This window comes from Schistocerca americana, chromosome 2 (genome assembly GCF_021461395.2).
Source record: "Schistocerca americana isolate TAMUIC-IGC-003095 chromosome 2, iqSchAmer2.1, whole genome shotgun sequence".
NCBI classification, from domain to species: domain Eukaryota; kingdom Metazoa; phylum Arthropoda; class Insecta; order Orthoptera; family Acrididae; genus Schistocerca; species Schistocerca americana.
Window position 1 is genome coordinate 399,777,403 of NC_060120.1, and position 20,959 is coordinate 399,798,361.

The window sequence follows — 20,959 nt, forward strand, 5'->3', positions numbered from 1 at the left end:
AGGCCAATCTGTCCCCTCATTCCCTTCTGTCTGTCACAGAGATGTAGATACCAGAGGCAGGATTGCGTGTTGTGGTTACCGCGCGTCCTGACACATATTTCAGAGCTTCTTCGCAGTGATTCACGCATTCTTTCAAACATACCTGGCTAAGTTCGGATTGCGTCACATGCATTGGTCACACGCTCCTGCAACGCCTGCACATTGTCGATGGGTGAGCACACACCTCTGTACAAGAGGTAGTCAGATGAAAACGAAGCATACTATAATCATTATGTGCACGGCTCGGATGTTGGTAACGCAGGTTGGAATGTGTACAGAAGTGCCCTCTATGGGGAATCAGGAAGAAACAGCACGACCGTTCACCACTGTGCCATAATTAAAGAGACAAATTGTTCTGGGAAGAAAACTGTTAGTAGAGCAAGTTTGGTACTTTTATGGCTTCAAGTTGGCATCACTGGGATGAGCTCTGATCAGCTGATGTGTCAACATTGTTTTGTTTATAATCTCAAAAATTCATTTCAAGATGGCGAGTCCGCTTGAAACGTCCACATTAATTGAACAACGTTCTGTTATTCGTTTTTCACTTGCCGAAGGCGAGAAACCAGTGAATATATACTGTAGAACGTCTAAAGTTTATGGTGAAGGTTGTATGAATCGCGAAAATTTTTAAAAGTAGGTAGATCAGTCCAAAAATGGTCGCGACTCAGTGACTGAATAAAATACCGTTCTGGCCGACCAGTTGCAGTTTCAACTCCCTCACTTGAAAGTCGAATTGATGACATTATTCGTGCCGACCGCCGTGTGACTGTGCAAATGATAATTGATAAGGTTCACGTTAGTACTGGTACAATTCATAAAATTATCTGTAACAAGCTGAAGTACCGCAAAACATGTGCAAGGTGAGTCCCAAAGGAGTTGACGCAGCTACACAAGGAAACAAGATTGAGAGTGTGCACCGAGCTAAAGGAATGCTATGAAAGAGAATATGAGCACTTCCTCAACAAAATTTTAACTTGAAATGAAACTTGGGTTCACTATCATGAGCCAGAGTCAAAAAGACAAAGCATGGAATGGAAGCACACCATCTCACCTGTCAAGAAAAAATTCAAAACCCAAGCATCAGCAGGAAAAGTCTTGTTGAAGGTGTTTTGGAATGCTGAAGGTTCAATTTTTTGTGACTGTCTCGAAGAGCAGCGTACAATGAACAGCCAGTACTACTCGGATTTGGTTTTAAACAAGGTGAAGCCAGCCATGAGAGAGATACGTCGTGGATCTCAAAGAAGAGGTCTGTTTCTCCAGCGAGACAACGTACGTCCTCATATTGCTCAACGAATCCGTGGAACCATCGACAAAATGGACTGGGAAGTACTGCCTCATCCCCCTTACAATCCTGATTTAGCACCTAGTGATTTCCATTTGTTTGGTGCACTGAAGGAGGCATTACGTGGGAAGAGGTTCCAGAACAACGAAGACGTGAAAAAGTTTGGGGGAAATTGGTTCAAACATCAAGATAAAGAGTTCTTTGCAGCCGGAATAAAAAAGCTTGTATCCCGTTGAACAAGTGCATAAATTTCAAGGGGATTATGTCTAAAAGTAGAAAAAGTATTGTTTTGTAAAAATAGACGCTTTTTTCTCCTGACCAATTTTTCTCTTTAATTACTGAATGGCCCTCGTATCTTTACGAGGTATTCGACGCGAGGTCAGCGAGCCATGCGTGCGTCCGACTTCAGTATGGTGGCCAGGGAAGAGGAATAGCGGGGCGTACTGCGGTTTTTTACTGTGGGAATGAAATTCATGCCCGAATATCTGCTTTGTATGTTGAACCCAGTATGTCACGGGCGCGTGTTATAGGTACGAGTGATGTCTGTTCTCACGGACGTGTCTGACACAACAGACACCACTCACATCTATAATTCTATGGGTACGACGGCAGTTTGATTAAAATGTTTCAGTGCGGATGTACGGCCAACGTCCGGACGTGGATATGTTTGTATGGGCGCACGAGAGCAAGGTCTTTAGCGCCCGCGCGAAAACAGATTGAGACGAGTGTCAGTAAAATACTCAAAACAGGAAGATAAAACAGTACGTAAAACACAGGTAGCAAAAGTTGGAAAACCATGTGTGTACCCACACAGAACGACGGACCGAATTATTGCGTCAGTTGTAAAACATTAATGAAGCAGGAAGAAAGTGGTATAAGGAGCTAAAACAATGTAGCATATGGACATGGCTGGCTGACCACAGGAATAAAAAAGAGGAGTAGTCAGCCACTCTGCAACACACTAAAATCTCCAATCTAAAACTTTAGACCAGGGTCCACACACATCACAAAACTTTAAAACCTTAGTCGCACTCGTCTCATCATCATATAAAATAGAGGGCAGATTCCCACCAATATTTGCTTCTGCCCTTGCATCACGATATAAAGTGCACTCCGTTAAAATATGGCGGATAGAGATGTGCACGCCACAAGCATCACAAAACGGGGGATCCTCTCGCCGTAGTTCAAAGCTATGTGTAAGAGGGCAGTGTCCAATTCTAAGACGCGTGAGGGTCACCTCATCCTGCAACGCCATGGCCGGGTTGTTCACTTGACCAACCGCAGTTCATTGGCCGTTACCGCCACCCATTCCTCATCCCACAACTGCATGCATTTCCTGTGTACTGCAGAAACGACAGCCTGCAAGGAAATACGACACTGTGCCACATCCTGTCCTCTGCAGGCCTCCTTCGCAGCCCGATTGGCCTGTTCATTTCCCCATATTCCTACATGACCTGGCGCTCTGCACAATGACAATAGGTTACCCTGCCGTTGGAGCAAGTACAGTTTGTCATACATCAGCCGGACCAACTCCTCAACTTCGCACATGCTCTGTAACGACTATAAGGCACTAAGGGAATCGGAGAAAATGAGAAACTATTTGCCTCGAATAAGGCCTATCTGCTCCAGTGCCTTCAGGATCCTGGTGACATGGTTGGGGAATAGGATAGAGCAGCCAAGGGAATTCCCTTGCTTGGAAGTATCAGTGTACACTATTGTGAAACCGTGATGCATATTTAAAATGTTGAAAAACAGAGACTGCAATGTAATATCTGACGTACGATATTTCTTAAAATTCAAATCTACAATAAGTCTGGGCCTCCGGACAAGCCAAGCTGGAAATCTGCTACCACCGCGATGTAAAACACGAAGACCGGGTACACCCATCTCTAGAAGGCAATCCTCTGCACGAATCCTACAGCGCCTCGTGCCTGTTGCCGGTTACGAGAAAGCCTTCCCAGTGGAGGCTGAGCAGCGGTATGGTAGGTCGGTGTGTGTAGTGTGGACAGTGTTTTATTCGCCTGGCTTACCGTAAGTAGCCGTCGTCTGACGTGAAGTGGCGGTTCACCAGCCTCTGCGTAGAGGCTTGGTATGGGACTTGTTCTGAAGCCAACGTCTGAACTCCTACTGGAATCAGAAATCTGCGCGCAGGGCATAAATGGGCGGGGGTCGTTGCAATGCGGCGAGTAGGAAGTTGAGAATTTGGGGCTGGCGGAAAGCGTATTGGGATGTCCGAGGCGATTAAGGCAGCCGTTCCAGAGAAGCGGAGCATCCGGGTTCGAGTCCCTGTTATATTCTCAGACAACTGCAGCTACGAATGTAGCACACTCCTCCAGAGAAAAAAGATCGTGGAAGGAAAGGCAGCTGGAACACCTGCCAGACGCAACGTTACGCGACGAAGTAGCAGCCTCGTGGCAAGCATGCTTGGTACAGCGGGTCCAGTACAGCACTGCATATGAGTGGTGGGTCACGCGAGTGAAAGAGATGATGCCAAGTCTGCTAATTCATTACAGTGCAGAGAAAGCTTTTTGAAGGAGAATCGCAGCAGAATTCTACCAACTCTCAAAGATGCGCTAAATGAACAGCCAGTCCACCATCAACTCCTGCATCGAGGGCGAGAAATTAAAGCTGAACTTCTGTAGATGAAGCCCCAGCAAATGAAAGTTGCGATCTCCAGGATCAGAACATACGGCGAAGTGGAAGAGGAGCCCGTCACGTTGCACCATCTCAATAGAGATCCGTACCCAAAGACTGGAAAGTTGCACAGGTCACATCAATATTCAAGAAAGGTAGTAGGAGTAATCCACTAAATTACAGGCCCATATCGTTAACATCGTTATGCAGTAGGGTTTTAGAACGTATGTTGTGCTCGAACATTATGAATTTCCTCGAAGAAAACGATCTATTGACACACAGTCAACATGGGTTTAGAAAATATCGTTCCTGTGAAACACAATTAAAAAAAATGCCTCTGAGCACTATGGGACTTAAAATCTGAGGTCATCAGTCCCCTAGAACTTAGAACTACTTAAACCTAACTAACCTAAGGACATCACACACATCCATGCCCGAGGCAGGATTCGAACCTGCGACTGTAGCAGTCGCGCGGTTCCGGACTACAGCGCCTAGAACCGCATGGCCACCGCGGCCGGCGAAACACAATTAGCTCTTTATTCACATGAAGTGATGAGTGCTATTGACAAGGGATCTCAGGTCGATTCCGTATTTCTGGATTTCCGGAAAGCTTTTGACACTGTACCACACAATCGGCTCGTAGTGAAATTGCGAGCTTATGGAATATCGTCTCAGTTATGTGACTGGATTTGTGATTTCCTGTCAGAGAGGTCACAGTTCGTAGTAATTGACGGAAAGTCATCGAGTAAAACAGAAGTGATTTCTGGCGTTCCCCAAAGTAGTATTATAGGCCCTTTGCTGTTCCTTATCTATATTGACGATTTTGGAGACAATCTGAGCAGCCGCCTTCGGTTGTTTGCAGATGACGCTGTCGTTTATCGACAAATAAAGTCATCAGAAGATCAAAACAAACTGCACAACGATTTAGAAAAGATATCTGAATGGTGCGAAAAGTGGCAGTTGACCCTAAATAACGAAAAGTGTGAGGTCATCCACATGAGTGCTAAAAGGAACTCGTTAAATTTCGGTTACACGATAAAATCAGTCTAATCTAAAAGCCGTAAATTCAACTAAGTACCTAGGTATTACAATTACGAATAACTTATATTGGAAGGAACACATAGAAAATGTTGTGGGGAAGGCTAACCAAAGACTGCCGTTTACTGGCAGGACACTTAGAAAATGTAACAGGTCTACTAAGGAGACTGCTTACACTACGCTTGTCCGTCCTCTTTTAGAATACTGCTGCGCGGTGTGGGATCCTTACCAGATAGGACTGACGGAGAACATCGAAAAAGTTCAAAGAAGGGCAGCACGTTTTGTATTTTCGCGAAATATGGGAGAGAGTGTCACAGAAATGATACAGGATTTAGGCTGGACACCATTAAGAGAAAGACGTTTTTCGTTGCGACGAAATCTTCTCACGAATTTCCAATCACCAACCTTCTCCTCCAAATGCGAAAATATTTTGTTGACACTGCCTTACATAGGGAGGAACGATCACCTAGATAAAATAAGGGAAATCAGTGCTCGTACGGAAAGATATAGGAGTTCATTCTTTCCGCGCGCTATACGGGATTGGAATAATAGAGAATCGTGAAGGTGGTTCGATGAACCCTCTGCCAGGCACTTAAATGTGATTTTCAGAGTATCCATGTAGATGTAGATGTAGATGTAGAGAGGGAAAGGGCCAACAGCAAACTTATAAATGAGCTCCGAGACAGGGACGGGAAAACTCACCAAAAAAAAAAGCAGAAATAAAAGGGCACATAGATAAATACTTTTGTCTTCCAAAGAGAAGAAACAAAAAATGCGTCAGTTGCAAACATACTGCAGCAAAGAAGAGGGTTGCTAACAGTTGCAGACAGGGCGTTACTGACGGAGAACGTTGATGAAGAAGAAGTAAAAGACGTAATCTAGAGCAGAGCCAGAGGGAGAGCGTCAGGTGCTGACGGCATCCCGCTCGAGTTCTACCTCGCCTGCTGCGTTATCGTAGGAGGACAAATCATGGAAATGGTCAACGAGACTTTGAGTGTGGGAGAAATTCCATCTCCACTACTGGAAGGTACAATAACATTCGTCCCAAAGAACAAAGGTGCCCGCCACATTGAAGTATTCGCGCCAGATCACGTTCCTCAACGCTGACTACAAACTGATATCAAAATGTGTCGCAAATAATGTCAAAACCGCGATGAAGAAAGCGATAAGCACGTGGCAGGCGAGCGCAGTGTCCGGCACAAGCATTTTTGACGCCACCTGCACATACAGAGATGCCAGAGTACAAGGAGCCACAGCCAGAATTCCAGCTGCCATAATATCAGTTGACTTTCACAAGGCTTTCGACAGGATCGATCCCAGTTACCTGATGACACGTTCACGACGCTCGGTTTCGGGGGAAAAAAATAGCGGAATCATCGACAAGATAGTAAGGAATGTAAGGTCAAAAATAGCTGTAAATGGATGGATCACCCATCCCGTAAAGCTAAACAGATCAATGAGATTGTCGATGGCGCTCTCTGAAGTAGTCCTGAAACCACTGCTGCGAAAAATCGCGAACAGTAGCCTACGTGGCATACGCAGACGACATGGTATTTTCATTTAAGAACAAGAAGACACAGCCAAAATACGACATCGTACAGTATTTTGAAGACGCGTCAGGCACAAAAATCAATAAAACGAAAATAGTACTACTACCGATTGGCAACGAACAACTAAACGCAGCTGATCAGTGGTACGTGGTAGTAGAGAGACATAAAGTACTCGGTACAGCCATACAGCCCTGTCCTCTCAAAATAGCCACTTACAACTGGAAATACGTGCTACACACTATATGGGTTCTCGTCAGAATACACCGAAACACAACGATCCTGTCGAAAGCCTAGTACCTCACGCAAATCCTCTGTATCTCAGGGGAAATATCAGAGCGCTAAGGGCCCCGTCCACTATCTCTTAAGGCGAAAGGGTAACATTTTAAGCGGTGCAAACAACGTGCTCGCTGCCGGCACCCGAAGGGGTATTCGGCCTGGTGGACGTATGAACCAAATGTGCCGCGCTGCTACTGAAACGGACACCCGCCATGCAGTACAAAAACTCATGAAGAGCCAAAGCAACGTTCTGGAGAGATTTAGGCCTGCATCAGGGGAAGCGCCGGTAGACACCAGCCACATCCTGTATAAACACGACACGTCAAGCAGCTCTGCCTCAGCAAGAACTGCGCTATTACCATCGTACCCTGCCCCAGCCACACAACTACAAAGAAAATATACACAGCCCTGAATAGGAAGCCAACGAGGAACAAAATTGAAATTAATTTTCCCGAATATAATTGGTCAGAAATACGGGAAAACATCTCCGAAAGCGTGATATCAAAACACGCCAAAGAGACAATCCTGATAAACCAAAGGCTGGTGCAAACAAAACAGATACCAACAGAAATGCGAAGCTTGTAACAGTGTGGGCACCCTGGAGCATTGTTCCACATGCCAAAGCAGTCTCAAAATATGAGACACGTGTCAGAAAATGGTGACAGAAATAAACATGACAGGCCCGAGGACCGTCAAAACCACAGCACTCACTGCTCCAGACACAAAACCCTTTCCTTGTCCAAAACGAATGGCAACGCTATGGATCCTTGCAATGACAGGTCAACGCAATAATTGCCAAGAAACACACGGACCTCCTAGACTTCCTGATGACACTCTGGGAAGGGCACAAGCGAGAATCAGCACAGGAAGTATCAAGAAATCTTCCAGAATTTCCTTCGGATACCGCTGGAGACATTCATCAACAACTCCCTTCCTAGAGACATGTGACCAGCAGTATGACCCTCCCTTCCCCCAACACAGCCACTCAACAAAACCAAGATGAAAAACTGCAGTAAAGTGTCAGTGAAAATGTTCCGAGTCTCTCTTTCTTACTTCATATATCGCAATATACACAGTATAAATCGTGATCCATCAGTGTTCAGCGCTACAGTTCAAAGGGTACTGCCGTGAACTCAAGTGTGTGCCAACCAGGAGCAGTGTACATGCGTATATTACCAAATCCAATGCACTCCGTCTTCAGGCCACGAGTGGCCTACCGGGACCATCCAACCGCCGAGTCATCCTCAGTGGAGGATGCGGATAGGAGGGGCGTGGGGTCAGCACACCGCTCTCCCGGTCGTTATGATGGTATTCTTGACCGAAGCCGCTACTATTCGACCGAGTAGCTCCTCAATTGGCATCACGAGGCTGAGTGCACCCAGAAAAATGGCAACAGCGCACGGTGGCCTGCATGGTCACCCATCCAAGTGGCGACCACGCTCGACAGCGCTTAACTTCGGTGATCTCACGGGAACCGGTGTATCCACTACTGCAAGGACGTTGCCCACCAAATCCAATATTGTGTAAAATTTGTGTCTCCACCATTTTTCCTTTGCTTATTGTTATGTATTATTTATACTGTCTATGACCCCCCCACCCCCCAATGAACCAAGGATCTTGCCATTCGTGGGGAGACTTGCGTAAGTCAGCGAAACAGATAGCCGTCCCGTAGAATGCAACCACAACGGAGGGTTATCTGTTGAGAGGCCAGACAAATATGTGGTTCCTGAAGAGGAGCGTCAGCGGCAGGAACCTTTTCAGTAGTTCCAGAGGCAACAGTCTGGATGATTGACTCATCTCGCCTTGTAACACAACCAAAACGGCCTTGCTGCGCTGGTACTGCGAACGGCTGAAAGCAAGGAAAAACTACAGCCGTAATTTTTCCTGAGGGCGTGCAGCTCCACTGTATGGTTATATCGTGAAGGCATCATCTTGGGTAAAATATTTCAAAGTTAAAAAGGTCCCCCTTTCGAATCTTTGGACGGGAATTACTCAGGAGGATGTACTTATCAGGAGAAACAAAACTGGCGTCCTACGGATCAGAGCGTGGAATGTAAGCTCCCTTAATCGGGTAGGTCGATTAGAAAATTTAAAAGGGGAAATGGATAACTGAAGTTAGATATAGAGGGAAGGAATTAGTGAAGTTCGGTGGCAGGAGGAACAAGATTTCTGGTCAGGTGAATACAGGGTTATAGTAAATACAAAATTGAATAGGGGTAATACATATGTGGGTTTAATGATGAATGAAAAATAGGAACACGGATAATTGCTACGAACAGCATAGTGAACGCATTCGCATTATTGTAGCCAAGATAGACACGAGGCCCACACCCACGACAACAGTACAAGTAGACATCTTGTGCCTGAGGCTCAGCTTAAAATGAACATGTTTTACGACACAAGATTTTAAGACCTGAGGATGTTGAAACCGGTTGTCTTAAATAAAGAAATATTTTATGCGATCCTGGCTGTTGAGGATTTTTACAATTAAAACACATCACCTTTCGTCATAAGAAAATTCAATGAAAGGCAGCAATCGATCCGGACAAGTTCATCGTGTCATTACCTCTTCTGTCGTTGATGCAGTGGATGAACCATCAGAAATCATCGGACGACATTCGGCTGGTGTTGGGCGAGTCACAGTAATGTCACGCCGTCAGGGTCGGTTCAAATGGTTCAAATGGCTCTGAGCACTATAGGACTTCACTTCTGAGGTCATCAGTCCCCTAGAACTTAGAACTACTTAAACCTAACTAACCTAAGGACATCACACACATCCATGCCCGAGGCGGGATTCGAACCTGCGACCGTTGCGGTCTCGCGGTTCCAGACTGTAGCGCCTAGAACCGCTCGGCCAGCGTCAGGGTCGGTATAAGGTATACATGACACAAGCAGCCGCTTGCGGCGCCAAGCTGAGAGGGTAGCTAAGGTGTCACAACTATAAGATTTCTGTCATAAGGCAATTAGCAGTTGCCGCTTAGAACGCCAGGCAAGCTCAAATGCAAGATATGTATACAACACATTTCACAATTAGTAGCGAAAACCGACACAGGTGAAATTGTACGAGGACGACTGAAAAGAGCGAGGGGGGGGGGGGGGGGGGGGTTGCGGAGAGGCTCCTAATAAAAGTCGCTTGTGTGAATAATGTTATCGAACCAGTCCTGGACGCCATCATGACAGAGCACCTGAAGTTCCGTAAGATCTGTGTGCAGTGGGCTCCCCATAGCATGATGGAGAGGCAGAAGTTGAACAGAAATTTGACAAATTGTAACAACTTGAATGGTATCGCTATCAAGAATCTCGTTCCCTGTTCCACACTGTCACGGAAGATGAAACATGGTGTCAGCTTCTTGATCAGGTGAGCAAGCGTCAAAGCGAACAATGCAAGCACATGGATTCACCCCCAGTGAAAAAATCCAACGCCGTACACACCGGCTCCGGGAAAGTCATGATGCCCTTTCTCTTTGACTGCAAGGACCAGCTACTTATTGGCTTTTTGGGACAAGGCGCCAATTAACGCACAGAGGCATGCGGACACTTTGCAAAAATTGAAGCACGCCGTCAAGCCCAGGCACCTAGGAATGTTGAGGGGTAGTATAATTCTGACGCAGGATAATGGCCGCCGGCGTGTTGCCAAGGCTGTTCCGACTACAACGCACTAGTTTCGCTGGAAAGCTCTTACATGTCCTCCACGCAGTCCCGATCTCTCCCCATGCGATTTCCGTACTTGGGAACCCTGAAAAAAGACATTCGTGACCGCCGACTCGCTTGGGACGAAAAGGTGCACGCCTGGGTACTATCATGGTTCCACAGGCAATCGCAAACATTTCTCCATGATGGCAATGACCATCTTGGCTCACAGTAGGATAAATGTAATAACACTTATGGCGATTAACTCTGAGATAATAAACAGTTTAATTACTTTTTCCATCTGTCTCGCTTTCATTTGACTGCCCCTTACATTTAAATGTTCCCTTTGCGTGAAATCCAATGGATGCAGGCCCTGTGAACGGATAGGCCATACTATCGGACCTCCTCGAAGAATTCATCGCCCGGTGAGGTAGAGTCGCACGATCTGTAAGAAATAGTCTGATACCCTGTCATGCGTAAACCACAGTCGTCTTCTTTTTTCTAGGGCAGGGGCGGGCAAACGTTGCACGCGGCTCACGAGCGCATAGCGCTGCACGTGTGCTGCTCGCGTGCAGGAGTCGACCGGGGCTGTGGCGACAGCCGACAGGTTGCGGCAGTGTAGCCGTAGTGCCAGGCTAAGCTGCGGACGTTGATGCGAAGCGAGCACTATGTAGTGAACGTAGTATTTCAAGAAACGGAGAAGTGGAGATTTGCTATCTTTTAAAAAGTAATGGGAGAATCATTTTTTCTTTGTGCAAAAACGTGAAAATTCGAAATGTTTAATATGTGGCAGTATTCTCGCTGGTCAACGGAAGTTTGGTATTGAAAGCCATTATAATAAATTTCACAAGGACGAGTACAATTTATTGTCGGATTCTGAGCGGATGGGGAATTGACTGAGCTTAAGAAGAGCGATCTGACTATACCAGATGAATCTGTCGTAGTTGGCCGGCCGGAGTGACCGAGCGGTTCTAGGCACTACAGTCTGGAACCGCGCGACCGCTATGGTCGCAGGTTCGAATCCTGCCTCGGGCATGGATGTGTGTGATGTCCTTAGGTTAGTTAGGTTTAAGTAGTTCTAAGTTCTAGGGGACTGATGACCACAGCAGTTAAGTCCCATAGTGCTCAGAGCCATTTGAATTTGTCGTAGTTGCTGTTGTCACGAGAGATCGGCGACTTTCTCTCGTCATGTCTCTCATCTAACTGATTTAACATTTTATGGAGCACTGTTTTCAAGTTTTCAGGACGACAACAACAATAGCCCAGCGGTATGTACAAGTTATAAGACTGCGCTTAATATAGCGAGAGCTGGAAAACCATTTGCTGAATTAATAAGTCTCGGTTAAGAGCAAACATCAGTGATGAAAATTTACGTAAGTGTTTGTGTTTGTCTGTATGTAGAAATTTTGTTCCAGATATTAAACTATTGTAAACTCCAACTGTGATAATTAAATAAAACGTATCGTAGGTAATAGGTACTCTTTCAAGCCATGATTTCTTTCAAGCACTCCTACTAACCTTATTCATTCACTCAATAAAGCAAGCTAGGAAACAAAACGCGTTACAGAGGAAGGAGCGGACAGAGGGTATGGTGGGGATGGGAGATAAGCGGGTGGCCAGCTTGCCCCTGTGTGCACGCGGAACACCTGTTAACTGTAGAGATGAGTCGAACTCGTTCATTCCCGTGAACTACTTCATTCGTTTCACTCTTTGCCGTGAAGCGTTCAAATGAAGTAGTTCATTCATGAAGTACGGAAGCCTGGCGAACTTGCCCAGTTCGCAGCCCAGCCGCGGCTACGCTCCCTCGTACAATAAAGCTTCGTAATACTTCATAATTTTACCAACAGATGGCCGATTTATGCAGTAACGTGCACGCAACGTTTTACGCTCTTACAGCGTCTGAGTTAACTTAAATAGAGCATGGTCGAAGGGGACAAAGGAAAGATAAACAGAGAAGCCTGTCACATATAAAGAAGGTGATACATTTAATCTTGCTCGACATTTTTTCATGAAGCGCCCAAAAAAGCCTTTATCTGCCAAGTGAAACATTATTTGTTGTATTCATGGACTGAAAACTAGGGCTACCAACGAAATGCAGTCCAATTTTATGTTCCTTTTGAAATTTAATGCAAAATAGAATGAGTATGTTTACCACTGTCACAAAGTCTGTACATCTACGTTAAATAATTATTCAGAAGTTTTCCTGTAGATTTTATTGTTGTTGAGAATAATAACCCTCCACATTCAAAACGTAAACTGTCACCTGTAGTCATTGGTACGATTTCAAGTAAAATCCCTCTTTCAGGCCGGCCGGATTGGCCGTGCGGTTCTAGGCGAATTGCCGGTACGGTAGCTCAGCGTGTTCGGTCAGAGGGTTAGCTGCCCTCTGTAATAAAAATACTGAGTTAATCGATCAACAACGAACTTGAACGGATGTCTTACGACGTCCGCCACGAGCAGATGCAACGAACAAAATCGAACAAAATGAGTAAAAAAAAATAATAATTAAAAAAAAAAAGGCGCTACAGTCTGGAGCCGAGCGACCGCTACGGTCGCAGGTTCGAATCCTGCCTCGGGCATGGATGTGTGAGATGTCCTTAGGTTAGTTAGGTTTAATTAGTTCTAAGTTCTAGGCGACTAATGACCTCACAAGTTAAGTCGCATAGTGCTCAGAGCCATTTGAACCATTTTGAACCCTCTTTCAGTGTTATTAACAAACCTTTTATTTTCATGTTGGCTGCTCGTGCTCACACAGCCAGCCTCTTCGTTTGGATCTTTAATATTCATTTGTCTGCAAGCGCTGCCAACGGTAGGCTACTCGTAGACGCGAAGTATAACTGCACAAATGGTCACGGGTAATGACGCTGCCTTCCCCTCGCCCCTCACCGCCTCAACACCTCGAAAACCTATCGTTCCCCACAAACACCGCGCGATTCGTCGACAGGCAGTGGAGGGAGGACTGAAGTGAAGGGAGGATGAGTGAAGTAGCGCTGATGTAGTGGGAGAGGGGAAGAGAGTGAGTGAACTAGGAAAAAGTGTGGAGTATGCTATCTCTGAAGAGTTTGAAGTACCAGTTCATTGAAATTGAGTGGTTAGTTCACACTTCACTGGAGTGAAGCGTTCACTTGAACGACTCATTCACGCGCTCCCCATCACTAGTTAACTGCACGCGTGCAAGTGCACCGCACATGTGCAGGATTCCTGCCCGCCCCTGTTCTAGGGTAACGTTCTCCAATAGCACTGGCAATTCATCGCCCAGAAATGGGTGGTACACAGCACCTATTGATTTGTTCGGGAAGGTGATGTGATTGATGTTTTAGAGCGCTAAACGATGAGGTAATCAGTGCCGCGTTTGGTGTGTGGCACTATAAGTCTGTCACCGATAATTTGTGCGCATATATTGATACTGAAGCGATCTTGATGCCTCAGCTCCATCTCTTTTGAATCCTGCACCGAATATCTGCATATTACTCACCACAAGTAAAACGGCCCGTATCTCATCGGGTATGGTTTCCGGACATACTTATAATTATAGGAACTTTTCGTCTATTTTTGACCAATATTACCTGTCGTTTGGTACCTCTTATTCACAAGCAGACCGATGACTGGTTTGACGCACGCTACTCTATCTTGAGCAAGCCTCTTCATGTTCGAATAAGTAGTGTGTGCAAACTACAGCCATTTGAACCTGCTTACCCTACAATTCCGTCTATTACCAAATCGACTATTCCACTATGCCTTAAAATGCGTCATATCAACTGATCCCTTCTTTTAGTCCAGTTGTGCCATACATTTATTTTTTCCAAATTCGATTAAATTGTTTTTGATTTCGTTGATGTTCAAGGTATATCCTCCTTTCAAGACACTGTCCTTTACGTTCCACTGCTCCTCCAAGTCTTTTGCTGTCTCTGAAAGAATTACAACGTCATCGGCAAATCTCAAAGATTTTATTTCTTCCCTATGAGGTTTAATTTTCTCTAGAAATTTGACTGAATCTTCTCATTTTGAAAGAACTGATGGGTGATCTGTTTAATTATTAAAAACCGTTCAACAGTCAAGATCCCATAAAATATTTTTTTTTATTTAAGACAAACGGTCTCAACAGACTATGCTGTCTTCTTCAGGTCTTAAAATCTTTTGTTGTAAAACCTGCACATTTTACACTAACTTCACGCATGTTTTGATTTGCAATAAAAGATTTTAAGACCTGAAAAAGACAGGAATAGTCTGTTGAAACCGGATGTCTTAAATTAAAAAAAAATATTTTATGCTGTCTTGGCTGTTGAATGGTTTTTAACTCTACAAATTCCTCCTTGGTACTGATTGAATAACGTTGGGGGTAGTCTACAACCCTGTCTCGCTCCCTTCTCAACCACAGCTTCACTTTCTGCCCTTCAACTCTTAATTTGTGATGCACTCTGTAAAAAATAGCAGTTGTGTGGTGAATCTTTCTGCCATACCTGCAATCCAACTTCCTCTGGCTGCACAGTGATATTCCAACCAGAATTTTTCAGTAACTCCAATGATAAAGTCTGCTATAGTCTATCCCGTGGAAGGTTTCGGACTGACATAAGTGTCAATACTATTTTCAAATAAAAATTGTCTGTATCAATATTCTATAGCAGTACAAGAAATTTTTTGGAAATTTTTAGTAAGGTCTTACGGGACCAAACTGCTGAGGTCAGCGGTCTCTAAGCCTACACACTACTTAATCTAACTTAAACTAACTTACGCTAAGGATAACACACACACCCATGCCCGAGGAAGGATTCGAACCTCCGACGGGGGAGAGCCGCGCTAGCCGTGATTAGGCGCCCATAGACCGCTAGGATATCCCGCGCGGTGCAGTACAGGACACATGTAGATATAATAATGTGCTAAGTGAGCAAGGCAGTGATAGTTCAAGTTCCAAACAAACAAACAGGTGTTCATAATTCCGACAGTATTCTAACACTACATGCTGGAATTGCGTGTGTCACAAGCTGACAGTGGGTATAAGTTACTGAAAGAGCAAAAGTATTTCCATTAGGTAAAAAATTGATGTTAACTATATTTTTACTAGTTCCAATACTCTTCAAATTCATAAATTGTCAACACACTGCATTGCACTCCACGTCAGCTACTAGAAAAGTAATTACTACTCAGTAGCTGACACATCTTTTTTAATCTCAATGTTTTTATGTAGACTTGTAAATCCGTTAAAAAGCATTATTAAGTATAATCGAATGTGTACTGAATTCAGATATTAAAAACTGTGTTCAGTACGCTATTTCATCGAAGTGTCATGTCGTTTCCACTGTGTGACAGCAAAATTACTGTCATCAGCAGAAGTCGACAAACGTTTCGTACTACAAGATAAAGTGAATACCCTAGCATGGAGTCAGTATAACTTTTGGATGACCTCGAAAAGTAGTTGAAAGTGGAAAGATGAAAGATTAGCAACCCTCGTTTACTACCTATATGAACTTAAATTGGATTCTCTGGAGGGAAGAAAAAACTCTACGCAAAACGCTGTTGAGAAAATTCAGTGAACCGGCAATTACGATAGACAGCTGGATCACCAACGCATATCTCGTGTAAGGATCACGACGTCCTCAGCAGACGTGTATAGACAGAGGTGTTACGCATCTCACATACGGACGAAACGAGGGTTGCTATGTTTTCAACTACATTCAACTACTTTTCAAAATCATGCGAACATTATAGTGACTCCACACAAGAGTAATAGCTTTATCTTGGAGTACAAAACATTGACATCCTCTGCTGATAACTCAGCGGAAACTACAGGACACTTCGATTAAATAACATACTGAAGAGTAGTTTTAACATCTGAATTCAACACACATTCGATCAGACGTACTAAATCTGTTGACTGAGCCGGCCGGGGTGGCCGAGCGGTTCTAGGCACTACAGTCTGGAACCGCGCGACCACTACGGTCGCAGGTGCGAATCCTGCCTCGGGCATGGATGTGTGTGATGTCCTTAGGTTAGTTAGGTTTAAGTAGTTCTAAGTTCTAGGAGACTGATGACTTCAGAATTTAAGTCCCATAGTGCTCAGAGCCTTTGTTGACTGAATTGATAAATTTACATAAAAAAATGTTGACGTTAGAAAGGAGCTGTCAGCTACTGGGTAGTAATTTACGTTTGATATGGTGCGTCAGGCAAAACGGACTACGTTGGTCATCAATAATTCACGAATTTGAAGAATATTTGAGCTAGTACAAACACACTTAATACAATTATTTAGCCTGATGGAAACAATTGTGCACTCACACACACATACACACACATAGTCAGCTTGCGGTGTCAGAATACTATCTCCGTTCTGAATGCATGTTTGTTTGGAACTGTCGCTGCCTTGCCTGATTCGCATATTATTTTATGCCACACGTGTTTAATACTGCTACAGAAAAAAAAATACAGATAATTTAAACATGGAAATAGCATTGCGACATTTAATGTGAGCGTCCACTGTTGTGTTCTAGGCACTTGCCCATGCATGTAGGCAAGTGGGACGTGTGGTGTCACAAGTACATATATCGTCGGCCAGAAGCTCCATAGAAATACTAATTACACCAACATGGCGGTCCGAAGCAGCAAGAAATGAAAGAATTTATTTCTACTCATTCAAGAACAGTCTCAAAGATGTACGAATTGTCTTGGTAATACAACAACAATTAGTAGCCGAAAACATAGATATAAACAAAATATATAATTATACTCTATGAAAGCAAGGGGAAACAACAGCCATAATTTGTCCGTGGGGCATGCAGGTCTATTCCGGGTGTGAAATAGTTTTCCATTCGGATTTCCGGGCGGGAACTACATAGGAGGAGAACGTCACCAGAAGGAACAAAACTGATGCTCTGCGGGGAGGAGCGTGGGCAAGTAGGTTAGAAAATTTAAAAGGGAAATAGATAGGTTTAAGTTAGATGCAGAGGGAATTAGTGAAGTTCAGTGGCAGGAAGGACAGGACTTCTGGCCAGATGAATAAATGGTTATAAATACAAAATAAAATAGGTGTAATCCAGGAGTAAGTTTAATATGAATAAGAAAATATGAATGCCGGTTGCTACTACGAACAGCATAGTTACGCATTACTGTAGCCAAGACAGACACTAAGCCTACACCGACCACAGCAGCGCAAGTTTATTTGCCAGTTAGCTCCGCAGGTGATGAAGAGATCGAATAAATGTATGAAGAGAAAAAAGAAATTATTCAGACAGTGAAGGGAGGCGAACGTTTAATTGTGATAGGATTCTGAAATTTGACAGTGAGAGAAGGAACAATAGTAGGTGAAAATGGTCTGGGGGAATTTTGCACAGAGCATAATTTAATCATCGCTACCACTTGGTTTAAGAATCATGAAAGAAGGTTGTATCCGTGGAAGAGACCGAAAGTTTTCCGACTGGTTATGGAATAGCAATACAGAGATTTCGAAACCAGATTTTAAATTTTAATGTATTTCCAGGGGCAGATGTGGACTCTGGCCACTATTAATTAGTTATGAGCTGTAGATTAAAACGGAAGAAACTGCAAAAAGATAGGAAATTAAGGAGATGGAAACAGGATAAGTTGAAAGAACGAGAGGTTGTCGAGAGTTTCAGAGGAAATATTAGGCACCGGTTGACTAGAACTGGGGAAGGAACACAGAAGAAGAAGAATAGGTAGGTTTGAGAGATGAAACAGTGAAGGCAGCAGAGCATCACGTTTGTAAAAATACGGGGGCTATTAGAAATCCTTGGATATCACAGAACATATTGAATGTAACTGATGAAAGGAGAAAATATAAGAAGGGAAGGGGAATACAAATATCTAAAAAAAATGACTGACAGAAAGTGCCAAATGGCTAAGAAGGAATAGCTAGAAGACAAATGTAGGAATTTAGGAGCGTATTTCACTAGGGGAAGGATACATGCCGCCTACAGAAAAATTAAAGCGGCCTCTGGAGAAATGCGACCGTATTAATATCAAGAACTCACATGGAAAACCGGTACTAAGCAAAGAAGACAAAACAAAAAACTGGATGGAGTATAGAAGGTCTGTACATCGTAGCTGAACTTGAAAGCAATTTTATAGAAAGGGAAGAGGACGTAGACGAATATGAGATGGGGGATATGCTACTGCGAGAAGAATTCAACGGAGCGCTGGAAGTCCTAAGTCGAAAAAGGCCCCTGGAGTAGACGATATTCCGTCAGAACTACTGATAGCCTTGGCAGAGCCAGCCATGACAAAACTGACCCCATCTGGTGCGCAAGATTTATAAGATAGGCGAAGTACCCTCAGACTTCACGAAGAAAAATGGTTCAAATGGCTCTGAGCACTATGGGACTTAGCAGCTGTGGTCATCAGTCCCCTAGAACTTAGAACTACTTAAACCTAACTAACCTAAGGACATCACACACATCCATGCCCGAGGCAGGATTCGAACCTGCGACCGTAGCAGTCGCGCGGTTCCGGACTGCGCGCCTAGATTCACGAAGAATGTAATAGTTCCAATTCCAACGAAAGGGGATGCTGACAGATGTCAGTATTACCGAACTATTTGGTAAGTCATGGTTGCAAAATACTAACAAGAATTCCTTACAGAAAAATGGAAAAACGGTAGAAGTCGACCTCGGTGAAAATCAGTTTGGATTCTGGAGAAATGCAGAAACACGCGAGGCACTACTGACCCTACGACTTCTATTAGAAGATCAGTTAAGGAAAGAAAAACATACGTTTATTCGTGGCATTTGTAGAATCAGAGAAAACTTTTCACAGTGTTCGCTGAAATTATCTCTTTGAAAATCTGAAAGTAGCAGGGGTCAAATACAGGGAGCGAAAGGCTCTTCCAAACGTCTGCAGAAATCAGACGCCAGTTATAAGAATCGAGGGGCATGAAAAGGAAGAAGGGGCTGAGAAGGGAGTGAGACAGGGTTGTAGCCTATCCCATATATTATTCTTCTGTACACCGAACAAGCAGTAATAGAAACCAAGAAAAATTTGGAGCAGGAATTAAAGAACAGGGAGAAGAAATTTTAAAAAATGAGGTTTCCAGATGACATCGTAATTCTGTCAGAGACAGCAATGGTCTTGGATGAACGGAATGGACAGAATTTTGAAAGGAAAATATAATTTGAACATCAACGAAGGAAAACAAGGATAATGGGAATGCAATCGATCAAAAGCAACTAATGCTGCGGGAAACAAGACACTAAAAGTAGTAAATGAGTTTTGCTATTTAGGCACGAAAATAACTGATGACGGCCGAAGAAGAGAGGATATAAAACACAGACAAGCGTTTATGAAGAAGAGAAATTTTTTAATATCGAATTAGATTTAGGTGTTAGGAAGTCTTTTCTGAAAGTATTTGTCTGGAGTGTAACCATGTACAGCACTGTGAAACATGGACGATAGAGAGTTTAGACAAGAAAAAAATAGAGGCTTTTGAAATATGGTACTAAAGAAGAAAATTGCGGAAATAATGAGGAGGCACTGAAAAGAATTGGGGAGAAAAGAAATTTCTGACACCACTTGACTAAAAGGGGAGGGGGGGAGAGAAGGGGGCAAAAATCGTAGACCGAGACCAAGAGATGAGTACAGTAAGAAGATTCAGAAGCAGCAGTTACTTGGAGATGCAGAGGCTTGCACAGGATAGAGTAGCATCGAACCGAATGTTTTAATTGAGTGTTATTCTATATGTGATCTGATACAGCGTAAATCTGTCGAAACTGGTCATAGTAATAAAAATAATTGCTAGCAATCCTGGCAAACTTGATTCTTCAAGAATAATATAGGTTTAGTGCCACTTGTATGTTTACTAACGGGATAACCGTTACAAGATAACCGACCTGAGAGGAACAGACGCGGGTACAGACGTCTGCAGCATCGTCCCCTCTTTCACTCTTTCGCCTTCCCGTTGGGCGCTGACAGAGCTAGGCTGGTCTCCCGCTGTGGCGAGAAGTGCTCACTGCTTACTGCACGGCAGGAATGGCGGGGACGGACGCAGCATCTCCAGCTGCAATTACGTCCCACGCAACCCACCCCGCCTGCCCGTTCCCCTTCCCCCACTTTCTTGTCCAATTTCTCGCCACGGATGCTTCCACATCAACAGTGCCTCGTCTGGAGACAGTGACGCCAAATTTTTCGTCGCCTGTGAGAGCGTATTAGCGATGAAGGTAGTTATGTCTCACTGCCGGTAACCAAACACAGTGCTAAGGCTTTTGCTAGCAAAAATATTCTAGGTCAAAGACATGAAATATTCTTTCGTATCCTGTCGTATTTATTCGTTCCTTTTATCAAAGCTTACCGCAGTTACCTACTTTTCAGATCTTTTCGAGTTCTGAGCATTCTCCTTTAAGGACAGACATGGAGCGGATTTAGAGATGCGCTATTAGGATCGTAACAGGTCGCTACAGCCCATACACAAAGTGTAACAGAAACGTTTGGGGAATGTAAATGGGAACCCTTGGAAAAAAGGCGATGTCGCCCTAGAGAAATCCTGTGGGGTAAATTTAGATAGCTCGTA

At 44.1% G+C, this 20,959-nt stretch overlaps 1 protein-coding gene across 2 annotated transcripts in view; it reads right to left on the reverse strand.

The window, feature by feature from the left end:
• Window positions 1-20,959, reverse strand: part of LOC124594986 (multiple inositol polyphosphate phosphatase 1) — a 299,958-nt gene that overhangs the window by 148,029 nt on the left and 130,970 nt on the right. Inside the window, exon 1 of one of the 2 annotated variants that reach the window (XM_047133525.1) lies at window positions 20,283-20,409. The exons of the other annotated variant lie outside the window; for it this stretch is intronic. The gene's annotated coding sequence lies outside the window, so the exon portion shown is untranslated. Of the gene's footprint in view, window positions 1-20,282; window positions 20,410-20,959 lie in introns of those variants that run through there. 2 annotated transcript variants of the gene reach the window in all.